Here is a 10522-nt window from a genome sequence, read left to right on the forward strand (position 1 = left end):
TGTTTGGTAGAATTCCCCAGGGAATCTATCAGGCCCTGGACTCTTGTTTTTTTTGGGAGGTTTTTGATCACTGCTTCAATTTCGTTACTGGTTATTGGCCTATTCAGGCTGTCAGTTTCTTCCTCTTTCAGTCTTGGCAGTTTATAGGTTTCTAGGAAGGGATCCATTTCATCCAGGTTGCTCAATTTATTGGCATATAGTTGTTGATAATAATTTATTATTTTTTTAAGATTTTATTTATTTATTTGACAGAGAGAGATGCAGTGAGAGCAGGAACAGAAGTAGGGGAAGTGGGAGAGGGAGAAGCAGGCCTCCCACAGAGCAGGGAGCCTGATGTGGGGCTTGATCCCAGGACCCCAGGATCATGACCTGAGCTGAAGGCAGATGCTTAACAACCGAGCCACCCAGGCACCTGATAATAATTTCTAATAATTGTTTCTATTTCCTTGGTGTTAGTCGTGATCTCTCCCCTTTCATTCATAATTTCATTAATTTGTGTCCTTTCTCTTTTCTTTTGGGTAAGTATGGCCAGTGGTTTATTGATCTTATTAATTCTTTCAAAGAACCAGCTTCTAGTTTCGTTGATCTGATCTACTGTGTTTCTGGTTTCTAATTCACTGATCTCTGCTCTAATCTTAATTATTTCTCTTCTAATGTGTGGCTTAGGCATCATGTTGCTTTTTCTCTAGTTCTTTAAGTTGTAAAGTTACTTGTTGAATTAGGGATTTTCTGTTTTTTTGAGTGACCTGGGGTCCTGGGATCGAGCTCCATGAATTGTTTAAGTTCTTTGATTTCCTGGTTGACCCAAACATACTTGAGGAGAGTGGTCTTTAGCTTCCAAGTGTTTGAATTTCTTCCAAATTTTTTCTTGTGATTGAGTTCCAGTTTTAAAGCATTATGGTCTGAGAATATGCAGGGAATAATCTCAGTCTTTTGGTATTGGTTGAGACCTGATTTGTGACCCAGTATGTGGTCTATTCTGGAGAAAGTTCCATGTGCGCTTGAGAAGAATGAGTATTCTGTTGTTTCAGGGTGGAATGTTCTGTATATATCTCTGAGATCCATCTGGTCCAGTGTGTCATTCAAAGCTTTTGTTTCTTTGTTGATTTTCTGCTTAGATGATCTGTCTATTGCTGAAAGTGGAGTATTGAGGTCTCCTACAACTAACATATTGTTATCAATGTGACTCTTTATTTTGGTTAACAGTTGGCTTATGTAGATGGCTGCTCCCATGTTGGGGGCATAGATATTTACAATTGTTAGATCTTCTCGTTGGATAGACACTTTAAGAATGATACAGTGTCCTTCTGTGTCTCTAACTACAGTCTTTAGTTTAAAATCTAATTTGTCTGATATAAGAATTGCTACCCCAGCTTTCTTTTGATGTCTGTTGGCATGGAAGATGGATATCCAGTCCTTCACTTTCAGTCAGGATGTATATTTAGGTTCAAAATGAGTCTCTTGTAGACAGCATATGGATGGGTCCTGTCTTTTTATCCAATCTGCAACCCTGTGCCATTTTATGGGATCATTTAGGCCGTTCACAGTAAGAGTGATTATTGAGAGATATGAACTTATTGTCATCATGTTGCCTGTAAAGACCTTGTTTTTATAGATTGTCCCTGTAAATTTCTGTTCTATATCACTCTTGGGGTCTGTCTCCTTTTATAGATCCCTCCTTAATATTTCTTGCAGGGCCGGCTTGGTGGTCACATATTCTTTCAGTTTCTGCTGGTCTTGGAAGCTCTGCATCTCTCCATCCATTCTAAATGACAGCCTTGCCAGATAAAGTATTCTTGGCTGCATGTTCTTCTCATTTAGTACCCTGAATATGTCTGGCCAGCCCTTTCTGACTTGCCAGGACTCTGTGGATAAGTCTGATGTTATTCTGATGTTCCTCCCTCTGTATGCAAGGAATCTCTTCCCCTTAATGCCCTTAAGATGGTTTCCTTGGTTCTAAGATTTGTGAGTTTTACTATTACATGCCGGGGTGTTGGCCTGTTTTCCTTGATCTTGGGAGGGGTCCTCTCTGCCTCTAGGACACGAATGTTTGTTTCATTCCCCAGATTAGGGGTGTTCTCAGCTATGATTTGCTCAAATATGTCTTCTAGTCCTCTCTCTCTCTCTCTCCACCCCCTCCAGGATCCCAATAATTCTGACATTGGAATGTTTCATGGTGTCACTTATTTCTCAGATTCTATTTTCATGGATTCTGAGTTGTTTATCCCTGGCCTCCTCTTTTCCTTTCTTGTCTATTATTGGTTTTCTAAATCGCTAATTTGTTCTTCTGCCTTGCTTACCCTAGCTGTTAGATTATCTAGATTAGATTGGCTCTCATTGATATCATTTTTAAGTTCTGCCAATTCAGCTTTCATTTCTGCCCTTAGAGACTCTATGTTGCCATTAATCAATTTATCCATTCTAGCTATTGTCTTCACAATTGCTACCCTGAATTTCATCTCTAACATCTTGGTTATATCTGAATCCATTTGTAAATCTGTGGCATAAGTCATAGTCTCTGAGTCTTTCCTATTTTGGGGGTTCCTCCCCCTAGTCATTTTGTTGAGGGGTGGTTGAGGCAATGTATAGAGTCCAAATTATTGACCATAACCCAAGCAAGATGCACCTGTTTTCTAGGGACCTTAGGGTTGCTGGCCTCTTGTTTTCCCAGCCTGTCTTCCGGGGAAGGGGCTGTCATCTGTGTTACTCAGGCAACCCCGTTTGGGCAGAGTTGCCCTGCCCCCTGTGGTGGGGAATGAGCTCAGTGGAAACCGGTTTTTTGGGGCTTTTGTTTCCTGGTGGCTTTCCACATCTCTTCTGAGAGAGCAGAAGAGATTGTTTCCAACCCTCTGCCTCAGAGCAAAGAGATCGCAATCTGTTCTTCAGTGAGCTCTCCAGGCCACGCTGTCTCCATTTCTGTCTGTGCTGCTGTAAACTGCAGTGTCCTGGGTTGTGCGCCCCTCAGCAGCCCTCGCAGTCCTAGCCTCCAGGTCGGGGCCCGTCTCTGCCCTTTGTGCTTCTAAAACCACCAGCTACCCCTATTCACACGCGTGCAGCCCCACCAGTCTGGTTTCCATCTGGTGGGCTGCCCTAAAGTCCTTTCCCTGCAGCTACCGGTCTGCGAGTCCATGCCCTGTCCCCAGCATGGGAGGCTGTCGCTCACTGGCGGTGTAGGATCCCCACAGCCGGGCTCCCTCCCTCTGCCATTTATCCTCCAATACCTGCCTGCGGAATCACGGCTCCCCACTTTGTACCTTGAAACCAACTGCCTGCAATATTCTGTTTGTAGAGATCCAGATCTATCTTCTTACTTATCAGGCTGATTTCGTGGGTGTTCAGAGTGGTCTGGTAGATATCCAGCTCAGTTCTGGGGACCGGTTGGAATAGGGTCCCCTACTTCTCTGCCATCTTTTCCCTCCTCTATTTATGTTTTGATACTACAAAAGGCACATTTACTTCAGTGTCAAATATGATTTATCTTAAAAATGAACTTTTGTAGGAAGAATAAGGAATAAAATATTTACTAAAAATTGCCTTTGTATTTTCAGGGAAATAATACATTAACTATAAATTGACGATTTAATACATAGTTTGTAAGAAGTGATATAAATTTGATAATGATTAAAAGCATAAGTTAGTAACATAAAATATGAAATATTTAAATAGAAAGAGTAACCTTTCATTTGTCTACACTAGTTAAGGAAGATGTTTTTTTCATAAATTGATTAGCTTGGTCAACTGAAAGTTATAGCTGAAAAACTTTCCAATATCTCTTCCTCTAACCAGTCAGTTGAATCTGTTGATTTTACCTCTTTACTATATTTTGAATCCTCCTTTGACTTCACTTCTGCTGATCACTTCATTTAGGCCCTTACTACCTGATAAGTCAACTATTAGGATGACTTCTTAATTTGTCTGCCTTCCTTCAATTTCCTCTGATGACTACTTTTAATGTTTTTTAAGATTCTTGATCATGTCTCTTTTTAAAATTCATTAATAGATACCTATTATTCACAATATAAAGTACAATCACAGAATTATAGCAAGCATGGACTCTGCTGATCTATCCTTTGTCCTTGATCTCCTTCCAATTTGGAAGTTAGTTTATATCCAAAGCAGTACCCTAAAGAACCTAAAGATTTTGAACCTGATATTTTCTGGAAATATTCTCTACTTTTCCTTATATTTGGCTGCTTGTAAATCTCTCTCTCTCTCTTTTTTAACTTTAAAAGTCAGTTTTAATGATTGCTTCATTCAAAGTGAAACAGTGACTACTTGGACTTAGTGCTTATTTCCTGTTTTGTGACAAAATTTACACAACAATGAGTACTGTCATTGCATGAGAATTGTCTGTATGTCATTCTCTTCCAACCAACTTTAGCATAGAACAATTTTATCTATCTTAACATCTTCTTTGTTAGCAAATGCCTAAAGCATATTTATTAGGTATTTAATAATTTATCAGAATCTGCTAGATTTTCTTTAAATCATTTTCTACTTTTTCCTGGGCTAAATTAATTTTCCCAGTTTTTCAGACTTCCTTGCAGTTAGGTAGGGTCACATAACTTTATTCTACTCAAAGGAAGTTGAACTGAAGTGCTCTGATTCCAGGCATTCTGTGTTTGGTCACCTTGCTCTTTATTCATCCCAACAACCTTAGTGGGTAGCAAAGCCTTCAGATATAGGGATGCTGAATCCATGGCTATTTCCTTAGGAGAAAGTTACCTGCTGATTGTGAACACATAGAATTTATCTGAACAAGAAATAAACTATTTCATTAAGCCTTGAGATTTGGGGATTTATTTGTTCTATTAGCTACTGTATATTAGGTAATATGTTTTGAATATATCTGGATGTATTTTAGCTTATTTTTGAATAGGTTTTCACTGTATTTGGTTTATCCATTAAAATTAGCATAAAATACAATATAACATCAAAGTATTGTAAATACTTTATTTTTACTTTTATTTAATGTTGTAATATTTAACATTGTAATATTTAACATTGTCTTTAATATGTTAATCTGATTTCATAAGTGGAAAAGTGAGATTTAGGAGTATAAACAGTTATTCCAGGATATATATACAGTTGTGGAACCTCAACTCAAACACTGAATTAAAGGTTCATATTCATTCTACACCACAGCATCTTAAAATAATTTTAAGTTGCTGTAATGATTCAGAAGGATCTTTGAGATCAAGTTTATTGATGTGAACATGGGTCAAACTTTGGATGTCAGTTAGTGTATGTCTATCTTCAGATTAAGGTGGAAATTTTCCAAGAAATTATCTTTAGTAATATGGCCTTAACATGTCTTATGGATCTACTGTTAGATCCACTGTATATGCCAATATTTTAAATGGTTTGAATTTTCTGAGTGCATGGATTTTGAATAATAGGGCCTTCACTCACATTATTATGAATTACAAATTCACATATGGAAGGAAAGATAATAAATGCTACATCCAATACAAATTTGTAGCAAATAGAATTTGGCTGGCTTTTGATACAAGACAGAAATCATTTACCCATCACTTAAACGTTCAGTTGCTACTTTGTCGATTAGTAAGGTCAACTACTGTTTCATCGTGTCATTCAAAATTTTAATTAGCTAAAAACTTCCACAAACTTTGGTTGTCATAGATAAATAAGGTTTCCATAATGGAATAATCCAAAGCACAAATATAGATAGATAATTTATTTTGTATGGGGTGAAATAATAAATTGTTAAAACTTCATAATTACTAACAATATTATATCATAGATATTTTTATAAATTAAATATAATCTCAATTTATTCAAGGAAATTAGGCATATTATCAGAAGGCAGACCATAGCTTTTACATGATTTTCTTAGCATTCATAACATTCATTCTGAGAACCTTTCCTATTTCTACCCTTCTCTAAACTTGTCTCCAATTACCCACTTACCTAAATACATTATGGCATTCCCAGATATGTTTGATCTGGGAGGGAAAAGGGCATCACTATTTCCCGTAGGCTCTCACAGCACCCCCTTCACATCTCCATTATAGCATTTACATAGTATTTCAGTGATTTACTTATTTCCAAATAATTGCCTATCTTGTGTCACAAAATAATTGAGGTGAATTTTAACAGATTCAAAGAAGAGAAGAAAAATTGAAAATCACTGAAATAGAGGGGAAAAAAAAAACACTGATAAGGAGAAAAGTCCAGCATAATGGTAATTTTGATGGTTAAGTCTCTGAGCTCAGAGTCTTCTCTTAGATTAAAAAAAAAGAAGAAAAGGAAAAAAAAAAAAGGGGAATGCAATCATTAAGAAAATGTTTTTTGTAGTACTTGATTATAAAATAAACTTCTGTGGTGTTGTTTACAGACACAGTGATAAGAGCATTTTAGTAATAGTCGGGAAGCAAATATTTTGAAAGAAAGTACAATGGTTATTTTACTATGTTTTTCTCATAGATTCTAAATGCAAAACACAACCTCAGTGTATAATTTAACAAAAGAATTACACATCGATAAGCATGTAGATTCAGGATCTTTTTTTGTTTGTTTAAAAATAAAGAATATAATGTACACACAGATTGTTAGAGGTTTCAATTAAAATGTCTTCTTTGTTACTGAAAGACTGTGTTTTAAACTTCTTTGTATCTAGTTACAGAAACAAGGGTAGTATCAGATCCATAGTAAGTGCTAAACAAATTTTAGCATTTTCTAGTTGAATAAATGGATGAGACATTTTATTCACCATTGCTCAGTACACATAATAATGTTCTTATTTTATACTTTGTGAACATGAAATAAAAATTACAAGCTAGATAGGAAAACAAGTCAATTTTAATTTGCACATACTAGAATATGATTTTATACACATGGTTACACACATACACACCCACACACAGAGCTTTATTTTTACTCTTTTCAACAATTAGTGCAGTTGATTAAATTTATGATATTTTCCTTTTCTCCACTTGTGAATTCAGTTCTTTTTGAACAGTACTGCTATTTGTATGCATTCAGTTAAGTGTTTCTCAGAGTTGCAGTCTGTCCACATAAATTGCTGTTCTTTCATAAGCTATTCATTTCTTGTTATTTTTTGTTCGATCAACTTCACTATGCAGATTTTCTCATTTGGATGATCAGCCTTGGGACACTGAAATTTTAACATCTCAATATTGAGTGAAGTTTTCCTTTGTTGAATGCCAGTAGAACAGCTTTGGTGAGGTGAGGTTAGATATGGGTTGGCTGTAGCTTTGTCTGCTTTGTACGCTTTTCACAGATAAAAAGCACATTAGGTTGTACTTTTATACCACAGAATTAATGACAGAATATGCAGTGTGCAGTACTATAAAAGTTCCATGGCTTAATTGGGATCCTAAACACCACCTCTAGCCAAAAAGTTGGATGGAATTCAAAATTTCACTATACCTATTCAAATTTTAGGAGATGGAAAAGAATAATGGAATAAAATAAAGACTTAAATATTCCTAACGACTTCATTAGGTTAATTATGAAATGAATTATTGAGTTGATGTGCACACTACTTGCATGCAGAACAGTTTTCATTTAGTATTTCCCAATGATTCAAAAATGTTTGAAAAGGGCAGATTTTAATGTTAGCATTTTTACTAATGTATCCTATTTTTCAAGCATAGACTTTATCTAATTATAGTGAGACTTTTCAATGTAAAATATTTCCTAGATCAAAAACTCAGGTGAGAACTCCTATAATTATGTATTAAGGTTTGATTCCTTTGCTCTATTGGTCCCCATGGCACTCATAAACTTCATCATGGTAATACATTCATTTATTTTCATTTTCTTTTCTCATTAGGTCTTTGAATTCACTAACAAAATACTGGAGCATTGAGAGCTTATACACATGTTTATGTGCTAAAGCTGTGTGACCTTTTCAGTATTCTCCAGTTCATTTTTTTCTGGCAATTCTTTGTCATACAACTAAAATACAGTGGTTTTGAAAGAATCCAGTAGCTTCAGGGTTTGAGCTATATAATTACAATTTTATTAAGGCAAGAGAGAAACTCAATAAGTCCAGTTGCTAAATGAGAAAGATAATTATTCAAGATAAGAAGGACAGAGGAAGATTAGACTATAAAAATGGGCTAAAACTTGTAAGTAGAATTATTGATCTTCATTTTAGACATTGAATCTTTGTTACTTTATTCATTCACTCAACCATAAAAAGCTTTTTGAGGCAAACTTAAGGATTTCTGGGAATTAACATGAATTCCTCCTACTCCAGACCTTCAGGAAGCTATAATCTAATAGGTGAATAAAATGTACACATAAATGTCTTCAATATTAGATTGAGAGAGGAATTAAGCACTATAGATTTCAGAAAATGAAAGAGTCCTTCCAACTAGGGAAACATAAAAGCCTTCTAGAGAAGATGGCATATAAGGCAAGTCTAAAAGACTAGGAGAATTTAGGTGAGTATGAGTAGAAGGCATTCTAGGCAGAGGGAATAGCTAGAGGTTAAATATAACTGGAGAGTCACAGTTTTGTTTGGCTTTATTTTTTCCATAAAACATTTTTTAAAACAAACATTATGATTCCTTAAATTAAGCTTCTTGACAGAGAACACTGCACCTAATTCTGTGGGTGCATTTTCACACTTTCAAGTGTACCTAGAACTTTTCTAAAAGTGAACTATATCCTGGGACATAAAGCAGGTCTCAAGAAGTTTCAGAGGCTAGAATGATATTAACATGTTCTCTGTCCACAGTACAATAAAGTTGAAAACGAAATTTTAAGTAGGTAAGTCGAAAATCTCTATATGTTTAAAAAGTTAGAAAGCATAATTTTAAATAACTAATAGGTCAATAAGAGATCACACTGTAAAATTTAAAAATATTTTGGACTGAATTTATAACTAAAATGTCACATATCAAAGCTTGTGGAATAAAGCTAAATTTATGCTTGGAGGAAAAGATACATATATATGTGAGTAAAAAGTAACCTGAAAATTACTAATATATCTAGCCCAAAAAGTTATTTTAAAAAGGCAACTAAAAAGACTCAAAAAAAAAAAAAAGAAGAAATGTACTCTTATAAAGACCTACATATAGAAATTCATAAAATAGAGAAAATATACAACATAGAAAATTATCGATGCTTTGAAAAGACTAATAAGATATCTCTGTGCAAATTTTTAAAAAGAAAAAATGCTATCACTGCACGACCTGAAGTCACTAAAAATAATAAGTGATATTATAAGAAGTACCAATAAATTAAGCACTTGGAAGGAATAGACGAAATTGGCTACATTTTTATAGACCAGCAACAAATAGTTACAATCCCTTTTAAAAATATATAATTTAGGGCACCTGGGTGGCTCAGTTGGTTAAGCGACTGCCTTCGGCTCAGGTCATGATCCTGGAGTCCCGGGATCGAGTCCCACGTCGGGCTCCCTGCTCAGCAGGGAGTCTGCCTCTCTCTCTGACCCTCCCCCCTCTCATACTCTCTATCTCATTCTCTCTCTCAAATAAATAAATAAAATCTTTAAAAAAAAATATATATATATAATTTAAAATAGCCTCAAAAATGTTTAAAACACGGGAATAAACCTAAAAAAATGCTATATAAATAAACACCATTGTAGTAAGTTAAAGGTGATTTAAATAAAATGAAAGGATAAACCATGTTCATGGAATAGAAAATGCAATATTGTGATGAAGTCAATTTGCCTCAGATTTATTGAGAGATTTGAAGTAATTTAAATGGAAACACACTTTTGTTTTTGGTGGAATTTGAAAAACTAATCCTTCAGTTTACATGGAAATCTGGAGGTACAGGAGTATCCAAGACAGAATTAAAAAGCAAGATGTAAAGATTTACAATATCAAAATTATTATATCTGAAAGTACACAACGATGTAAGAGAATATGGTAATGGTGTAATGATAGACAAAGAGAACAAAGAAAAAGCAGACTGTCCAGAAAATGTGTCACATATATACAGCCACTTATTTTATGACTAAGGTGATACTTCAAAAAAATGGAACAGTATTTTCAATTGGATACTAGCTCTTTTGGCTATCCATATATTAATATTAGAAATTTGACTCCTACATTACACTACACACAAATCTATAAAAATCTGACTCCTATTGTACACAAAACAGAAATGTCTACATGTGCATCAAGAGAAACGAAAGAGAATGCTTAGGACAGCTTGCTTTCTTTTTCTTTCTTTCTTTCTCTTTCTTTCTTTCTCTCTCTCTCTTCTTTCCTTCTTTCTCTCTTGCTTCTTTGTTTCTTTTTCTTTTTCTTTCTCTTTCTCTTTCTCTTTTTCTTTCTCTTTCTCTTTCTTTCTCTTTCTCTTCCTCTTTTTCTCTTTCTCTCTTTCTCTTTCTCTTCTTTCTCTCTTCTTTCTTCTTTCTTCTTCTTTCTTCTTTCTTCTTTCTTCTTTCTTCTTCTTCTTTCTTCTTTCTTCTTTCTTCTTTCTTCTTTCTTCTTTCTTCTTCTTTCTTCTTCTTTCTTCTTTCTTCTTTCTTCTTTCTTCTTTCTTCTTTCTT

The sequence above is a fragment of the Neomonachus schauinslandi genome, chromosome 13 (genome assembly GCF_002201575.2).
Source record: "Neomonachus schauinslandi chromosome 13, ASM220157v2, whole genome shotgun sequence".
Taxonomy (NCBI): domain Eukaryota; kingdom Metazoa; phylum Chordata; class Mammalia; order Carnivora; family Phocidae; genus Neomonachus; species Neomonachus schauinslandi.